This window comes from Pseudophryne corroboree, chromosome 4 (genome assembly GCF_028390025.1).
Source record: "Pseudophryne corroboree isolate aPseCor3 chromosome 4, aPseCor3.hap2, whole genome shotgun sequence".
In the NCBI taxonomy this organism is placed as follows: Eukaryota; Metazoa; Chordata; class Amphibia; order Anura; family Myobatrachidae; genus Pseudophryne; species Pseudophryne corroboree.
The window spans coordinates 634007120-634026274 of record NC_086447.1 but is presented as its reverse complement, the minus strand read 5'-3'; the positions used below and the strand labels follow the sequence as shown (position 1 = coordinate 634026274).

The 19155-nt window shown below is 35.3% G+C and overlaps 4 non-coding genes across 4 annotated transcripts; all 4 read right to left on the bottom strand.

Moving 5' to 3' along the window:
- Positions 1-6253: 6253 nt before the first annotated feature.
- Positions 6254-6346, bottom strand: TRNAI-UAU (transfer RNA isoleucine (anticodon UAU)). The gene is given in 2 exon segments: positions 6254-6289; positions 6309-6346. It is a non-coding gene; the product is annotated as a tRNA-Ile (tRNA).
- Positions 6347-9872: 3526 nt separating this feature from the next.
- On the bottom strand, positions 9873-9965 carry TRNAI-UAU (transfer RNA isoleucine (anticodon UAU)). The gene is given in 2 exon segments: positions 9873-9908; positions 9928-9965. It is a non-coding gene; the product is annotated as a tRNA-Ile (tRNA).
- A 2621-nt stretch (positions 9966-12586) lies between these two features.
- Positions 12587-12679, bottom strand: TRNAI-UAU (transfer RNA isoleucine (anticodon UAU)). Its single transcript is given in 2 exon segments — positions 12587-12622; positions 12642-12679. It is a non-coding gene; the product is annotated as a tRNA-Ile (tRNA).
- Positions 12680-18049: 5370 nt separating this feature from the next.
- Positions 18050-18142, bottom strand: TRNAI-UAU (transfer RNA isoleucine (anticodon UAU)). The gene is given in 2 exon segments: positions 18050-18085; positions 18105-18142. It is a non-coding gene; the product is annotated as a tRNA-Ile (tRNA).
- Positions 18143-19155: the final 1013 nt, after the last annotated feature.

The window sequence follows — 19155 nt, the reverse complement described above, 5'->3', positions numbered from 1 at the left end:
GCTTTGCAACATTGTTTGGTTATGCTAGATGTGGATTTTATTCAATGCAATCAGTACAGTCATAAGAATTGAAAAAGAAAATCATTTTTGGTGATGAATGATGAGCAACAAAGGAACATGCATGCCAGATGGTACTTAAATAAGATGTCCACGGTGATAGAAAATGTTTAAAAAAAACAACAACAATGTTATCATAATAAATGTCATATTTTAGCTTCTGTGGTCATTTTTTGCAAGCTAAACACTGCAAGACTGTTTTACAGTCGAAGCAAGGATAAAATATCAATTCTAGTGATGAGACACTTGCTGTAATGACTTCCACCCCATATGGAACTTGGACCCCCTGTCTTAGGAGGGCAGTGACTTATCCATTATGCCAGTGGTGCTTACTGATGTTCTTATTTAAGACTGTTAGGTTTTTAATAGTCAATTATTTATTTTTGAAGAAAAAGTGAAGCTGTTTACTGTGTTCTTTGCATTACCAAGTCCAGCAAGAAATGTGCTGGTACTATCCAGAGCTGTCAGTATGGATTATCATGCTATATTGCAGAAAATCAATTTGATGCAACTGCTTTACCAACAGTATGTTAATCTTTTCCATTGCTGTTTTGTTGGCTGACTGAAGGAAGATATGCAGTGCATTTGAACCAAAGCAGATGTGTGCTGACAACTTAAATGCACAATCATGTTTGTGTTTTTTCTTTCTTTCTTCCATCCTTTGTAATATCATATTAAATATTAAGGTAGCAGTTTATAATCAATGACTAATGACATAAAAAAAGGAAAAAAAAAACATTATTCAAAGCTGCTCTAAGTGAGGCTTGAACTCACAACATCGGCATTGCTCAACAGATACTGTCTTATAAGTACCGCGCGCTGACCAATTACGCCACTGGAGCACTTTGCAGCATTAATTGGTTATGCTAGATGTGGATTTTATTCAATACAATCAGTACAGTCATAAGAATTGAAAAAGAAAAACATTTTTGGTGATGAATGATGAGCAACAAAGGAACATGCATGCCAGATGGCACTTGAATAAGCTGTCCACTGTGATAGAAAAGGTTTAAAAAACAACAACAACAATGTTATCCTAATTAATGTCATATTTTAGCTTCTGTGGTCATTTTTTACAAGCTAAACACTGCAAGACTGTTTTACAGTTGAAGCAAGGATAAAATATAAACTCTAGTGATGAGACACTTGCTGTAATGACTTCCAACTCAGACGGGACTTAAACCCACAACCACTGGCTTAGGAGAACAGTGCCTTATCCATTATGCCAGTGGTGCTTACTGATGTCCTTATTTAAGACTGTTAGGTTTTTAATAGTCAATTATTTATTTTTGAAAAAAGTGAAGCTGTTTACTGTGTTCTTTGCATTACCAAGTCCAGCAAGAAATGTGCTGGTACTATCCAGAGCTGTCAGTATGGATTATCATGCTATATTGCAGAAAATCTATTTGATGCAACTGCTTTACCAACAGTATGTTAATCTTTTCCATTGCTGTTTTGTTGGCTGACTGAAGGAAGATATGCAGTGCATTTGAACCAAAGCAGATGTGTGCTGACAACTTAAATGCACAATCATGTTTGTGTGTTTTCTTTCTTTCTTCCATCCTTTGTAATATCATATTAAATATTAAGGTAGCAGTTTATAATCAATGACTAATGACATAAAAAAAGGAAAAAAAAACATTATACAAAGCTGCTCTAGGTGAGGCTTGAACGCACAACCTCGGCATTACTCAACAGATACTGTATTATAAGTACCACACGCTGACCATTTGCACCACTGGAGCACTTTGCAGCATTAGTTGGTTATGCTAGATGTGGATTTTATTCAATACAATCAGTACAGTCATAAGAATTGAAAAAGAAAATCATTTTTGGTGATGAATGATGAGCAACAAAGGAACATGCATGCCAGATGGCACTTGAATAAGCTGTCCACTGTGATAGAAATGGTTTAAAAAACAACAACAACAACAACAACAACAATGTTATCCTAATTAATGTCATATTTTAGCTTCTGTGGTCATTTTTTACAAGCTAAACACTGCAAGACTGTTTTACAGTTGAAGCAAGGATAAAATATCAACTCTAGTGATGAGATACTTGCTGTAATGACTTCCAACTCAGACGGGACTTAAACCCACTACCACTGGCTTAGGAGAACAGTGCCTTATCCATTATGCCAGTGGTGCTTACTGATGTCCTTATTTAAGACTGTTAGGTTTTTAATAGTCAATTATTTATTTTTGAAAAAAAGTGAAGCTGTTTACTGTGTTCTTTGCATTACCAAGTCCAGCAAGAAATGTGCTGGTACTATCCAGAGCTGTAAGTATGGATTATCATGCTATATTGCAGAAAATCAATTTGATGCAACTGCTTTACCAACAGTATGTTAATCTTTTCCATTGCTGTTTTGTTGGCTGACTGAAGGAAGATATGCAGTGCATTTGAACCAAAGCAGATGTGTGCTGACAACTTAAATGCACAATCATGTTTGTGTTTTTTCTTTCTTTCTTCCATCCTTTGTATTATCATATTAAATATTAAGGTAGCAGTTTATAATCAATGACTAATGACATAAAAAAAGGAAAAAAAAAACATTATTCAAAGCTGCTCCAAGTGAGGCTTGAACTCACAACATCGGCATTGCTCAACAGATACTGTCTTATAAGTACCGCGCGCTGACCAATTACGCCACTGGAGCACTTTGCAGCATTAATTGGTTATGCTAGATGTGGATTTTATTCAATACAATCAGTACAGTCATAAGAATTGAAAAAGAAAAACATTTTTGGTGATGAATGATGAGCAACAAAGGAACATGCATGCCAGATGGCACTTGAATAAGCTGTCCACTGTGATAGAAAAGGTTTAAAAAACAACAACAACAATGTTATCCTAATTAATGTCATATTTTAGCTTCTGTGGTCATTTTTTACAAGCTAAACACTGCAAGACTGTTTTACAGTTGAAGCAAGGATAAAATATCAACTCTAGTGATGAGACACTTACTGTAATGACTTCGAACTCAGACGGGACTTAAACCCACCACCACTGGCTTAGGAGAACAGTGCCTTATCCATTATGCCAGTAGTGCTTACTGATGTCCTTATTTAAGACTGATAGGTTTTTAATAGTCAATTATTTATTTTTGAAAAAAAGTGAAGCTGTTTACTGTGTTCTTTGCATTACCAAGTCCAGCAAGAAATGTGCTGGTACTATCCAGAGCTGTCAGTATGGATTATCATGCTATATTGCAGAAAATCAATTTGATGCAACTGCTTTACCAACAGTATGTTAATCTTTTCCATTGCTGTTTTGTTGGCTGATTGAAGGAAGATATGCAGTGCATTTGAACCAAAGCAGATGTGTGCTGACAACTTAAAAGCACAATCATGTTTGTGTTTTTTCTTTCTTTCTTCCATCCTTTGTAATATCATATTAAATATTAAGGTAGCGGTTTATAATCAATGACTAATGACATAAAAAAAGGAAAAAAAAACATTATACAGAGCTGCTCTAGGTGAGGCTTGAACTCACAACCTAGGCATTGCTCAACAGATACTGTATTATAAGTACCACATGCTGACCAATTGCACCACTGGAGCACTTTGCAGCATTAATTGGTTATGCTAGATGTGGATTTTATTCAATACAATCAGTACAGTCATAAGAATTGAAAAAGAAAATCATTTTTGGTGATGAATGATGAGCAACAAAGGAATATGCATGCCAGATGGCACTTGAATAAGCTGTCCACTGTGATAGAAAAGGTTTAAAAAACAACAACAACAATGTTATCCTAATTAATGTCATATTTTAGCTTCTGTGGTCATTTTTTACAAGCTAAACACTGCAAGACTGTTTTACAGTTGAAGCAAGGATAAAATATCAACTCTAGTGATGAGACACTTGCTGTAATGACTTCCAACTCAGACGGGACTTAAACCCACTACCACTGGCTTAGGAGAACAGTGCCTTATCCATTATGCCAGTGGTACTTACTGTTGTCCTTATTTAAGACTGTTAGATTTTTAATAGTCAATTATTTATTTTTGAAAAAAAGTGAAGCTGTTTACTGTGTTCTTTGCATTACCAAGTCCAGCAAGAAATGTGCTGGTACTATCCAGAGCTGTAAGTATTTATTATCATGCTATATTGCAGAAAATCAATTTGATGCAACTGCTTTACCAACAGTATGTTAATCTTTTCCATTGCTGTTTTGTTGGCTGACTGAAGGAAGATATGCAGTGCATTTGAACCAAAGCAGATGTGTGCTGACAACTTAAATGCACAATCATGTTTGTGTTTTTTCTTTCTTTCTTTCTTTCTTCCATCCTTTGTAATATCATATTAAATATTAAGGTAGCAGTTTATAATCAATGACTAATGACATAAAAAAAGGAAAAAAAAAACATTATACAAAGCTGCTCCAGGAGAGGCTTTCACTCACAACCTCGGCATTGCTCAACAGATACTGTATTATAAGTACCACGCGCTGACCAATTGCGCCACTGGAGCACTTTGCAGCATTAATAGGTTATGCTAGATGTGGATTTTATTCAATACAATCAGTACAGTCATAAGAATTGAAAAAGAAAATCATTTTTGGTGATGAATGATGAGCAACAAAGGAACATGCATGCCAGATGGCACTTGAATAAGCTGTCCACTGTGATAGAAAAGGTTTAAAAAACAACAACAACAATGTTATCCTAATTAATGTCATATTTTAGCTTCTGTGGTCATTTTTTTACAAGCTAAACACTGCAAGACTGTTTTACAGTTGAAGCAAGGATAAACTATAAACTCTAGTGATGAGACACTTGCTGTAATGACTTCCAACTCAGACGGGACTTAAACCCACAACCACTGGCTTAAGAGAACAGTGCCTTATCCATTATGCCAGTGGTGCTTACTGATGTCCTTATTTAAGATTGATAGGTTTTTAATAGTCAATAATTTATTTTTGAAAAAAAGTGAAGCTGTTTACTGTGTTCTTTGCATTACCAAGTCCAGCAAGAAATGTGCTGGTACTATCCAGAGCTGTCAGTATGGATTATCATGCTATATTGCAGAAAATCAATTTGATGCAACTGCTTTACCAACAGTATGTTAATCTTTTCCATTGCTGTTTTGTTGGCTGACTGAAGGAAGATATGCAGTGCATTTGAACCGAAGCAGATGTGTGCTGACAACTTAAATGCACAATCATGTTTGTGTTTTTTCTTTCTTTCTTCCATCCTTTGTAATATCATATTAAATATTAAGGTAGCAGTTTATAATAGATGACTAATGACATAAAAAAAGGAAAAAAAAACATTACACAAAGCTGCTCCAGGTGAGGCTTGAACTCACAACCTCGGCATTGCTCAACAGACACTGTATTATAAGTACCACGCGCTGAGCAATTGCGCCACTGGAGCACTTTGCAGCATTAATTGGTTATGCTAGATATGGATTTTATTCAATACAATCAGTACAGTCATAAGAATTGAAAAAGAAAATCATTTTTGGTGATGAATGATGAGCAACAAAGGAACATGCATGCCAGATGGCACTTGAATAAGCTGTCCACTGTGATAGAAAAGGTTTAAAAAACAACAACAACAATGTTATCATAATTAATGTCATATTTTAGCTTCTGTGGTCATTTTTTACAAGCTAAACATTGCAAGATTGTTTTACAGTTGAAGCAAGGATAAAATATAAACTCTAGTGATGAGACACTTGCTGTAATGACTTCCAACTCAGACGGGACTTAAACCCACAACCACTGGCTTAGGAGAACAGTGCCTTATCCATTATGCCAGTGGTGCTTACTGATGTCCTTATTTAAGACTGATAGGGTTTTAATAGTCAATTATTTATTTTTGAAAAAAAATTGAAGCTGTTTACTGTGTTCTTTGCATTACCAAGTCCAGCAAGAAATGTGCTGGTACTATCCAGAGCTGTCAGTATGGATTATCATGCTATATTGCAGAAAATCAATTTGATGCAACTGCTTTACCAACAGTATGTTATTCTTTTCCATTGCTGTTTTGTTGGCTGACTGAAGGAAGATATGCAGTGCATTTGAACCAAAGCAGATGTGTGCTGACAACTTAAATGCACAATCATGTTTGTGTGTTTTCTTTCTTTCTTCCATCCTTTGTAATATCATATTAAATATTAAGGCTACAAGTTTATAATCAATGACTAATGACATAAGAAAAGGAAAAAAAACAGTATACAAAGATGCTCCAGGTGAGGCTTGAACTCACAACCTCGGCATTGCTCAACAGATACTGTCTTATAAGTACCGCGTGCTGACCAACTGCGCCACTGGAGCGCTTTGAGACATTGATTGGTTATGCTAGATGTGGATTTTATTCAATGCAATCAGTACAGTCATAAGTATTGAAAAAGAAAATCATTTTTGGTGATGAATGATGAGCAACAAAGGAACATGCATGCCATATGGTACTTAAATAAGATGTCCACGGTGATAGAAAATGTTTAAAAAAAACAACAACAATGTTATCATAATAAATGTCATATTTTAGCTTCTGTGGTCATTTTTTGCAAGCTAAACACTGCAAGACTGTTTTACAGTCGAAGCAAGGATAAAATATAAATTCTAGTGATGAGACACTTGCTGTAATGACTTCCACCCCATATGGAACTTGGACCCCCTGTCTTAGGAGGGCAGTGACTTATCCATTATGCCAGTGGTGCTTACTGATGTTCTTATTTAAGACTGTTAGGTTTTTAATAGTCAATTATTTATTTTTAAGAAAAAGTGAAGCTGTTTACTGTGTTCTTTGCATTACCAAGTCCAGCAAGAAATGTGCTGGTACTATCCAGAGCTGTCAGTATGGATTATCATGCTATATTGCAGAAAATCAATTTGATGCAACTGCTTTACCAACAGTATGTTAATCTTTTCCATTGCTGTTTTGTTGGCTGACTGAAGGAAGATATGCAGTGCATTTGAACCAAAGCAGATGTGTGCTGACAACTTAAATGCACAATCATGTTTGTGTTTTTTCTTTCTTTCTTCCATCCTTTGTAATATCATATTAAATATTAAGGTAGCAGTTTATAATCAATGACTAATGACATAAAAAAAGGAAAAAAAAAACATTATTCAAAGCTGCTCCAAGTGAGGCTTGAACTCACAATATCGGCATTGCTCAACAGATACTGTCTTATAAGTACCGCGCGCTGACCAATTACGCCACTGGAGCACTTTGCAGCATTAATTGGTTATGCTAGATGTGGATTTTATTCAATACAATCAGTACAGTCATAAGAATTGAAAAAGAAAAACATTTTTGGTGATGAATGATGAGCAACAAAAGAACATGCATGCCAGATGGCACTTGAATAAGCTGTCCACTGTGATAGAAAAGGTTTAAAAAACAACAACAATGTTATCCTAATTAATGTCATATTTTAGCTTCTGTGGTCATTTTTTACAAGCTAAACACTGCAAGACTGTTTTACAGTTGAAGCAAGGATAAAATATAAACTCTAGTGATGAGACACTTGCTGTAATGACTTCCAACTCAGACGGGACTTAAACCCACAACCACTGGCTTAGGAGAACAGTGCCTTATCCATTATGCCAGTGGTGCTTACTGATGTCCTTATTTAAGACTGTTAGGTTTTTAATAGTCAATTATTTATTTTTGAAAAAAGTGAAGCTGTTTACTGTGTTCTTTGCATTACCAAGTCCAGCAAGAAATGTGCTGGTACTATCCAGAGCTGTAAGTATGGATTATTATGCTATATTGCAGAAAATCAATTTGATGCAACTGCTTTACCAACAGTACAGTATGTTAATCTTTTCCATTGCTGTTTTGTTGGCTGACTGAAGGAAGATATGCAGTGCATTTGAACCAAAGCAGATGTGTGCTGACAACTTAAATGCACAATCATGTTTGTGTTTTTTCTTTCTTTCTTCCATCCTTTGTAATATCATATTAAATATTAAGGTAGCAGTTTATAATCAATGACTAATGACATAAGAAAAGGAAAAAAAAAAAACATTATACAAAGCTGCTCTAGGTGAGGCTTGAACTCACAACCTAGGCATTGCTCAACAGATACTGTATTATAAGTACCACATGCTGACCAATTGCACCACTGGAGCACTTTGCAGCATTAATTGGTTATGCTAGATGTGGATTTTATTCAATACAATCAGTACAGTCATAAGAATTGAAAAAGAAAATCATTTTTGGTGATGAATGATGAGCAACAAAGGAACATGCATGCCAGATGGCACTTGAATAAGCTGTCCACTGTGATAGAAAAGGTTTAAAAAACAACAACAACAATGTTATCCTAATTAATGTCATATTTTAGCTTCTGTGGTCATTTTTTACAAGCTAAACACTGCAAGACTGTTTTACAGTTGAAGCAAGGATAAAATATCAACTCTAGTGATGAGACACTTGCTGTAATGACTTCCAACTCAGACGGGACTTAAACCCACTACCACTGGCTTAGGAGAACAGTGCCTTATCCATTATGCCAGTGGTACTTACTGTTGTCCTTATTTAAGACTGTTAGATTTTTAATAGTCAATTATTTATTTTTGAAAAAAAGTGAAGCTGTTTACTGTGTTCTTTGCATTACCAAGTCCAGCAAGAAATGTGCTGGTACTATCCAGAGCTGTAAGTATTTATTATCATGCTATATTGCAGAAAATCAATTTGATGCAACTGCTTTACCAACAGTATGTTAATCTTTTCCATTGCTGTTTTGTTGGCTGACTGAAGGAAGATATGCAGTGCATTTGAACCAAAGCAGATGTGTGCTGACAACTTAAATGCACAATCATGTTTGTGTTTTTTCTTTCTTTCTTTCTTCCATCCTTTGTAATATCATATTAAATATTAAGGTAGCAGTTTATAATCAATGACTAATGACATAAAAAAAGGAAAAAAAAAACATTATACAAAGCTGCTCCAGGAGAGGCTTTCACTCACAACCTCGGCATTGCTCAACAGATACTGTATTATAAGTACCACGCGCTGACCAATTGCGCCACTGGAGCACTTTGCAGCATTAATAGGTTATGCTAGATGTGGATTTTATTCAATACAATCAGTACAGTCATAAGAATTGAAAAAGAAAATCATTTTTGGTGATGAATGATGAGCAACAAAGGAACATGCATGCCAGATGGCACTTGAATAAGCTGTCCACTGTGATAGAAAAGGTTTAAAAAACAACAACAACAATGTTATCCTAATTAATGTCATATTTTAGCTTCTGTGGTCATTTTTTTACAAGCTAAACACTGCAAGACTGTTTTACAGTTGAAGCAAGGATAAACTATAAACTCTAGTGATGAGACACTTGCTGTAATGACTTCCAACTCAGACGGGACTTAAACCCACAACCACTGGCTTAAGAGAACAGTGCCTTATCCATTATGCCAGTGGTGCTTACTGATGTCCTTATTTAAGATTGATAGGTTTTTAATAGTCAATAATTTATTTTTGAAAAAAAGTGAAGCTGTTTACTGTGTTCTTTGCATTACCAAGTCCAGCAAGAAATGTGCTGGTACTATCCAGAGCTGTCAGTATGGATTATCATGCTATATTGCAGAAAATCAATTTGATGCAACTGCTTTACCAACAGTATGTTAATCTTTTCCATTGCTGTTTTGTTGGCTGACTGAAGGAAGATATGCAGTGCATTTGAACCGAAGCAGATGTGTGCTGACAACTTAAATGCACAATCATGTTTGTGTTTTTTCTTTCTTTCTTCCATCCTTTGTAATATCATATTAAATATTAAGGTAGCAGTTTATAATAGATGACTAATGACATAAGAAAAGGAAAAAAAACAGTATACAAAGATGCTCCAGGTGAGGCTTGAACTCACAACCTCGGCATTGCTCAACAGATACTGTCTTATAAGTACCGCGTGCTGACCAACTGCGCCACTGGAGCGCTTTGAGACATTGATTGGTTATGCTAGATGTGGATTTTATTCAATGCAATCAGTACAGTCATAAGTATTGAAAAAGAAAATCATTTTTGGTGATGAATGATGAGCAACAAAGGAACATGCATGCCATATGGTACTTAAATAAGATGTCCACGGTGATAGAAAATGTTTAAAAAAAACAACAACAATGTTATCATAATAAATGTCATATTTTAGCTTCTGTGGTCATTTTTTGCAAGCTAAACACTGCAAGACTGTTTTACAGTCGAAGCAAGGATAAAATATAAATTCTAGTGATGAGACACTTGCTGTAATGACTTCCACCCCATATGGAACTTGGACCCCCTGTCTTAGGAGGGCAGTGACTTATCCATTATGCCAGTGGTGCTTACTGATGTTCTTATTTAAGACTGTTAGGTTTTTAATAGTCAATTATTTATTTTTAAGAAAAAGTGAAGCTGTTTACTGTGTTCTTTGCATTACCAAGTCCAGCAAGAAATGTGCTGGTACTATCCAGAGCTGTCAGTATGGATTATCATGCTATATTGCAGAAAATCAATTTGATGCAACTGCTTTACCAACAGTATGTTAATCTTTTCCATTGCTGTTTTGTTGGCTGACTGAAGGAAGATATGCAGTGCATTTGAACCAAAGCAGATGTGTGCTGACAACTTAAATGCACAATCATGTTTGTGTTTTTTCTTTCTTTCTTCCATCCTTTGTAATATCATATTAAATATTAAGGTAGCAGTTTATAATCAATGACTAATGACATAAAAAAAGGAAAAAAAAAACATTATTCAAAGCTGCTCCAAGTGAGGCTTGAACTCACAATATCGGCATTGCTCAACAGATACTGTCTTATAAGTACCGCGCGCTGACCAATTACGCCACTGGAGCACTTTGCAGCATTAATTGGTTATGCTAGATGTGGATTTTATTCAATACAATCAGTACAGTCATAAGAATTGAAAAAGAAAAACATTTTTGGTGATGAATGATGAGCAACAAAAGAACATGCATGCCAGATGGCACTTGAATAAGCTGTCCACTGTGATAGAAAAGGTTTAAAAAACAACAACAACAATGTTATCCTAATTAATGTCATATTTTAGCTTCTGTGGTCATTTTTTACAAGCTAAACACTGCAAGACTGTTTTACAGTTGAAGCAAGGATAAAATATAAACTCTAGTGATGAGACACTTGCTGTAATGACTTCCAACTCAGACGGGACTTAAACCCACAACCACTGGCTTAGGAGAACAGTGCCTTATCCATTATGCCAGTGGTGCTTACTGATGTCCTTATTTAAGACTGTTAGGTTTTTAATAGTCAATTATTTATTTTTGAAAAAAGTGAAGCTGTTTACTGTGTTCTTTGCATTACCAAGTCCAGCAAGAAATGTGCTGGTACTATCCAGAGCTGTAAGTATGGATTATTATGCTATATTGCAGAAAATCAATTTGATGCAACTGCTTTACCAACAGTACAGTATGTTAATCTTTTCCATTGCTGTTTTGTTGGCTGACTGAAGGAAGATATGCAGTGCATTTGAACCAAAGCAGATGTGTGCTGACAACTTAAATGCACAATCATGTTTGTGTTTTTTCTTTCTTTCTTCCATCCTTTGTAATATCATATTAAATATTAAGGTAGCAGTTTATAATCAATGACTAATGACATAAGAAAAGGAAAAAAAAAAAACATTATACAAAGCTGCTCTAGGTGAGGCTTGAACTCACAACCTAGGCATTGCTCAACAGATACTGTATTATAAGTACCACATGCTGACCAATTGCACCACTGGAGCACTTTGCAGCATTAATTGGTTATGCTAGATGTGGATTTTATTCAATACAATCAGTACAGTCATAAGAATTGAAAAAGAAAATCATTTTTGGTGATGAATGATGAGCAACAAAGGAACATGCATGCCAGATGGCACTTGAATAAGCTGTCCACGGTGATAGAAAAGGTTTAAAAAACAACAACAACAATGTTATCCTAATTAATGTCATATGTTAGCTTCTGTGGTCATTTTTTACAAGCTAAACACTGCAAGACTGTTTTACAGTTGAAGCAAGGATAAAATATCAACTCTAGTGATGAGACACTTGCTGTAATGACTTCCAACTCAGACGGGACTTAAACCCACTACCACTGGCTTAGGAGAACAGTGCCTTATCCATTATGCCAGTGGTGCTTACTGATGTCCTTATTTAAGACTGTTAGGTTTTTAATAGTCAATTATTTATTTTTGAAAAAAAGTGAAGCTGTTTACTGTGTTCTTTGCATTACCAAGTCCAGCAAGAAATGTGCTGGTACTATCCAGAGCTGTAAGTATGGATTATCATGCTATATTGCAGAAAATCAATTTGATGCAACTGCTTTACCAACAGTATGTTAATCTTTTCCATTGCTGTTTTGTTGGCTGACTGAAGGAAGATATGCAGTGCATTTGAACCAAAGCAGATGTGTGCTGACAACTTAAATGCACAATCATGTTTGTGTTTTTTCTTTCTTTCTTCCATCCTTTGTAATATCATATTAAATATTATGGTAGCAGTTTATAATCAATGACTAATGACATAAGAAAAGGGAAAAAAAAACAGTATACAAAGAAGCTCCAGGTGAGGCTTGAACTCACAACCTCGGCATTGCTCAACAGATACTGTCTTATAAGTACCGCGCGCTGACCAATTGCGCCACTGGAGCTCTATGCAGCATTAATTGGTTATGCTAGATGTGGATTTTATTCAATACAATCAGTACAGTCATAAGAATTGAAAAAGAAAATCATTTTTGGTGATGAATGATGAGCAACAAAGGAACATGCATGCCAGATGGCACTTGAATAAGCTGTCCACGGTGACAGAAAAGGTTTAAAAAACAACAACAACAATGTTATCATAATAAATGTCACATTTTAGCTTCTGTGGTCATTTTTTACAAGCTAAACACTGCAAGACTGTTTTACAGTTGAAGCAAGGATAAAATATCAACTCTAGTGATGAGACACTTGCTGTAATGACTTCCAACTCAGACGGGACTTAAACCCACAACCACTGGCTTAAGAGAACAGTGCCTTATCCATTATGCCAGTGGTGCTTACTGATGTCCTTATTTAAGACTGATAGGTTTTTAATAGTCAATAATTTATTTTTGAAAAAAAGTGAAGCTGTTTACTGTGTTCTTTGCATTACCAAGTCCAGCAAGAAATGTGCTGGTACTATCCAGAGCTGTCAGTATGGATTATCATGCTATATTGCAGAAAATCAATTTGATGCAACTGCTTTACCAACAGTATGTTAATCTTTTCCATTGCTGTTTTGTTGGCTGACTGAAGGAAGATATGCAGTGCATTTGAACCAAAGCAGATGTGTGCTGACAACTTAAATGCACAATCATGTTTGTGTTTTTTCTTTCTTTCTTCCATCCTTTGTAATATCATATTAAATACTAAGGTAGCAGTTTATAATCAATGACTAATGACATAAGTAAAGGAAAAAAAACATTATACAAAGATGCTCCAGGTGAGGCTTGAACTCTCAACCTTGGCATTGCTCAACAGATACTGTCTTATAAGTTTTGCGCGCTGACCAATTGCGCCACTGGAGCACTTTGCAGCATTAATTGGTTATGCTAGATGTGGATTTTATTCAATACAATCAGTACATTCATAAGACTTGAAAAAGAAAATCATTTTCGGTGATGAATGATGAGCAACAAAGGAACATGCATGCCAGATGGCACTTGAATAAGCTGTCCACGGTGATAGAAAAGGTTTAAAAAACAACAACAACAACAACAACAACAACAACAATGTTATCATAATAAATGTCATATTTTAGCTTCTGTGGTCATTTTTTACAAGCTAAACACTGCAAGACTGTTTTACAGTTGAAGCAAGGATAAAATATCAACTCTAGTGATGAGACACTTGCTGTAATGACTTCGAACTCAGACGGGACTTAAACCCACCACCACTGGCTTAGGAGAACAGTGCCTTATCCATTATGCCAGTGGTGCTTACTGATGTCCTTATTTAAGACTGATAGGTTTTTAATAGTCAATTATTTATTTTTGAAAAAAAGTGAAGCTGTTTACTGTGTTCTTTGCATTACCAAGTCCAGCAAGAAATGTGCTGGTACTATCTAGAGCTGTCAGTATGGATTATCATGCTATATTGCAGAAAATCAATTTGATGCAACTGCTTTACCAACAGTATGTTAATCTTTTCCATTGCTGTTTTGTTGGCTGACTGAAGGAAGATATGCAGTGCATTTGAACCAAAGCAGATGTGTGCTGACAACTTAAATGCACAATCATGTTTGTGTTTTTTCTTTCTTTCTTCCATCCTTTGTAATATCATATTAAATATTAAGGTAGCAGTTTATAATCAATGACTAATGACATAAGAAAAGGAAAAAAAAACAGTATACAAAGATGCTCCAGGTGAGGCTTGAACTCATAACCTCGGCATTGCTCAACAGATACTGTCTTATAAGTACCGCAAGATGACCAATTGCGCCACTGGAGCTCTTTGCAGCTTTAACTGGTTATGCTAGATGTGGATTTTATTCAATACAATCAGTACAGTCATAAGAATTGAAAAAGAAAATCATTTTTGGTGATGAATGATGAGCAACAAAGGAACATGCATGCCAGATGGCACTTGAATAAGCTGTCCACAGTGATAGAAAAGGTTTAGTCCACAGTGATAGAAAAGGTTTAAAAAACAACAACAACAATGTTATCATAATTAATGTCATATTTTAGCTTCTGTGGTCACTTTTTACAAGCTAAACACTGCAAGACTGTTTTACAGTTGAAGCAAGGATAAAATATCAATTCTACTGATGAGACACTTGCTGTAACGACTTCCAACTCAGATGGGACTTAAACCCACAACCACTGGCTTACGAGAACAGTGCCTTATCCATTATGCCAGTGGTGCTTACTGATGTCCTTGTTTAAGACTGATAGGTTTTTAATAGTCAATTATTTATTTTTTGAAAAAATATGAAGCTGTTTACTGTGTTCTTTGCTTTACCAAGTCCAGCAAGAAATGTGCTGGTACTATCCAGAGCTGTCAGTATGGATTATCATGCTATATTGCAGAAAATCAATTTGATGCAACTGCTTTACCAACAGTATGTTATTCTTTTCCATTGCTGTTTTGTTGGCTGACTGAAGGAAGATATGCAGTGCATTTGAACCAAAGCAGATGTGTGCTGACAACTTAAATGCACAATCATGTTTGTGTGTTTTCTTTCTTTCTTCCATCCTTTGTAATATCATATTAAATATTAAGGCTACAAGTTTATAATCAATGACTAATGACATAAGAAAAGGAAAAAAAAACAGTATACAAAGATGCTCCAGGTGAGGCTTGAACTCACAACCTCAGCATTGCTCAACAGATACTGTCTTATAAGTACCGCGCGATGACCAATTGCGCCACTGGAGCGCTTTGCAACATTGATTGGTTATGCTAGATGTGGATTTTATTCAATGCAATCAGTACAGTCATAAGAATTGAAAAAGAAAATCATTTTTGGTGATGAATGATGAGCAACAAAGGAACATGCATGCCAGATGGTACTTAAATAAGATGTCCACGGTGATAGAAAATGTTTAAAAAAAACAACAACAATGTTATCATAATAAATGTCATATTTTAGCTTCTGTGGTCATTTTTTGCAAGCTAAACACTGCAAGACTGTTTTACAGTCGAAGCAAGGATAAAATATCAATTCTAGTGATGAGACACTTGCTGTAATGACTTCCACCCCATATGGAACTTGGACCCCTGTCTTAGGAGGGCAGTGACTTATCCATTATGCCAGTGGTGCTTACTGATGCTCATATTTAAGACTGTTAGGTTTTTAATAGTCAATTATTTATTTTTGAGGAAAAAGTGAAGCTGTTTACTGTGTTCTTTGCATTACCAAGTCCAGCAAGAAATGTGCTGGTACTATCCAGAGCTGTCAGTATGGATTATCATGCTATATTGCAGAAAATCAATTTGATGCAACTGCTTTACCAACAGTATGTTAATCTTTTCCATTGCTGTTTTGTTGGCTGACTGAAGGAAGATATGCAGTGCATTTGAACCAAAGCAGATGTGTGCTGACAACTTAAATGCACAATCATGTTTGTGTTTTTTCTTTCTTTCTTCCATCCTTTGTAATATCATATTAAATATTAAGGTAGCAGTTTATAATCAATGACTAATGACATAAGAAAAGGAAAAAAAAAACAGTACACAAAGATGCTCCAAGTGAGGCTTGAACTCACAACCTTGGGATTGCTCAACAGATACTGTCTTATAAGTTTCGCGCGCTGACCAAATGCGCCAGTGGAGCATTTTGCAGCATTAATTGGTTATGCTAGATGTGGATTTTATTCAATACAATCAGTACATTCATAAGAATTGAAAAAGAAAATCATTTTCAGTGATGAATGATGAGCAACAAAGGAACATGCATGCCAGATGGCACTAGAATAAGCTGTCCACGGTGATAGAAAAGGTTTAAAAAACAACAACAACAATGTTATCATAATAAATGTCATATTTTAGCTTATGTGGTCATTTTTTACAAGCTAAACACTGCAAGACAGTTTTACAGTTGAAGCAAAGATAAAATATCAACTCTAGTGATGAGACACTTGCTGTAATGACTTCCAACTCAGACGGGACTTAAACCCACAACCACTGGCTTAGGAGAACAGTGCCTTATCCATTATGCCAGTGGTGCTTACTGATGTCATTATTTAAGACTGATAGGTTTTTAATAGTCAATTATTTATTTTTGAAAAAAAGTGAAGCTGTTTACTGTGTTCTTTGCATTACCAAGTCCAGCAAGAAATGTGCTGGTACTATCCAGAGCTGTCAGTATGGATTATCATGCTATATTGCAGAAAATCAATTTGATGCAACTGCTTTACCAACAGTATATTAATCTTTTCCATTGCTGTTTTGTTGGCTGACTGAAGGAAGATATGCAGTGCATTTGAACCAAAGCAGATGTGTGCTGACAACTTAAATGCACAATCATGTTTGTGTTTTTTCTTTCTTTCTTCCATCCTTTGTAATATCATATTAAATATTAAGGTAGCAGTTTATAATCAATGACTAATGACATAAAAAAAGGAAAAAAAAAACATTGTACAAAGCTGCTCCAAGTGAGGATTGAACTCACCACCTTGGCATTGCTCAACAGATACTGTCTTATAAGTACTGCGCGCTGACCAATTGCGCCACTGGAGCACTTCGCAGCATTATTTGGTTATGCTAGATGTGGATTTTATTCAATACAATCAGTACATTCATAAGAATTGAAAAAGAAAATCATTTTCAGTGATGAATGATGAGCAACAAAGGAACATGCATGCCAGATGGCACTTAAATAAGCTGTCCACGGTGATAGAAAAGGTTTAAAAAACAACAACAACAATGTTATCATAATAAATGTCATATTTTAGCTTATGTGGTCATTTTTTACAAGCTAAACACTGCAAGACTGTTTTACAGTTGAAGCAAAGATAAAATATCAACTCTAGTGATGAGACACTTGCTGTAATGACTTCCAAATCAGACGGGACTTAAACCCACAACCACTGGCTTAGGAGAACAGTGCCTTATCCATTATGCCAGTGGTGCTTACTGATGTCATTATTTAAGACTGATAGGTTTTTAATAGTCAATTATTTATTTTTGGAAAAAAGTGAAGCTGTTTACTGTGTTCTTTGCATTACCAAGTCCAGCAAGAAATGTGCTGGTACTATCCAGAGCTGTCAGTATGGATTATCATGCTATATTGCAGAAAATCAATTTGATGCAACTGCTTTACCAACAGTATATTAATCTTTTCCATTGCTGTTTTGTTGGCTGACTGAAGGAAGATATGCAGTGCATTTGAACCAAAGCAGATGTGTGCTGACAACTTAAATGCACAATCATGTTTGTGTTTTTTCTTTCTTTCTTCCATCCTTTGTAATATCATATTAAATATTAAGGTAGCAGTTTATAATCAATGACTAATGACATAAAAAAAGGAAAAAAATAACATTATATAAAGCTGCTCCAAGTGAGGATTGAACTCACCACCTCGGCATTGCTCAACAGATACTGTCTTATAAGTACCGCGCGCTGACCAATTGCGCCACTGGAGCACTTTGCAGCATTAATTGGTTATGCTAGATGTGGATTTTATTCAATACAATCAGTACATTCATAAGAATTGAAAAAGAAAATAATTTTCAGTGATGAATGATGAGCAACAAAGGAACATGCATGCCAGATGGCACTTGAATAAGCTGTCCACGGTGATAGAAAAGGTTTAAAAAACAACAACAACAATGTTATCATAATAAATGTCATATTTTAGCTTATGTGGTCATTTTTTACAAGCTAAACACTGCAAGACTGTTTTACAGTTGAAGCAAAGATAAAATATCAACTCTAGTGATGAGACACTTGCTGTAATGACTTCCAACTCAGACGGGACTTAAACCCACAACCACTGGCTTAGGAGAACAGTGCCTTATCCATTATGCCAGTGGTGCTTACTGATGTCATTATTTAAGACTGATAGGTTTTTAATAGTCAATTATTTATTTTTGAAAAAAAGTGAAGCTGTTTACTGTGTTCTTTGCATTACCAAGTCCAGCAAGAAATGTGCTGGTACTATCCAGAGCTGTCAGTATGGATTATCATGCTATATTGCAGAAAATCAATTTGATGCAACTGCTTTACCAACAATATATTAATCTTTTCCATTGCTGTTTTGTTGGCTGACTGAAGGAAGATATGCAGTGCATTTGAACCAAAGCAGATGTGTGCTGACAACTTAAATGCACAATCATGTTTGTGTTTTTTCTTTCTTTCTTCCATCCTTTGTAATATCATATTAAATATTAAGCTAGCAGTTTATAATCAATGACTAATGACATAAAAAAAGGAAAAAAAAACATTATACAAAGCTGCTCCAAGTAAGGGTTGAACTCACCACCTCAGCATTGCTCAACAGATACTGTCTTATAAGTACCGCGCGCTGACCAATTGCGCCACTGGAGCACTTTGCAGCATTAATTGGTTATGCTAGATGTGGATTTTATTCAATACAATCAGTACATTCATAAGAATTGAAAAAGAAAATAATTTTCAGTGATGAATTATGAGCAAC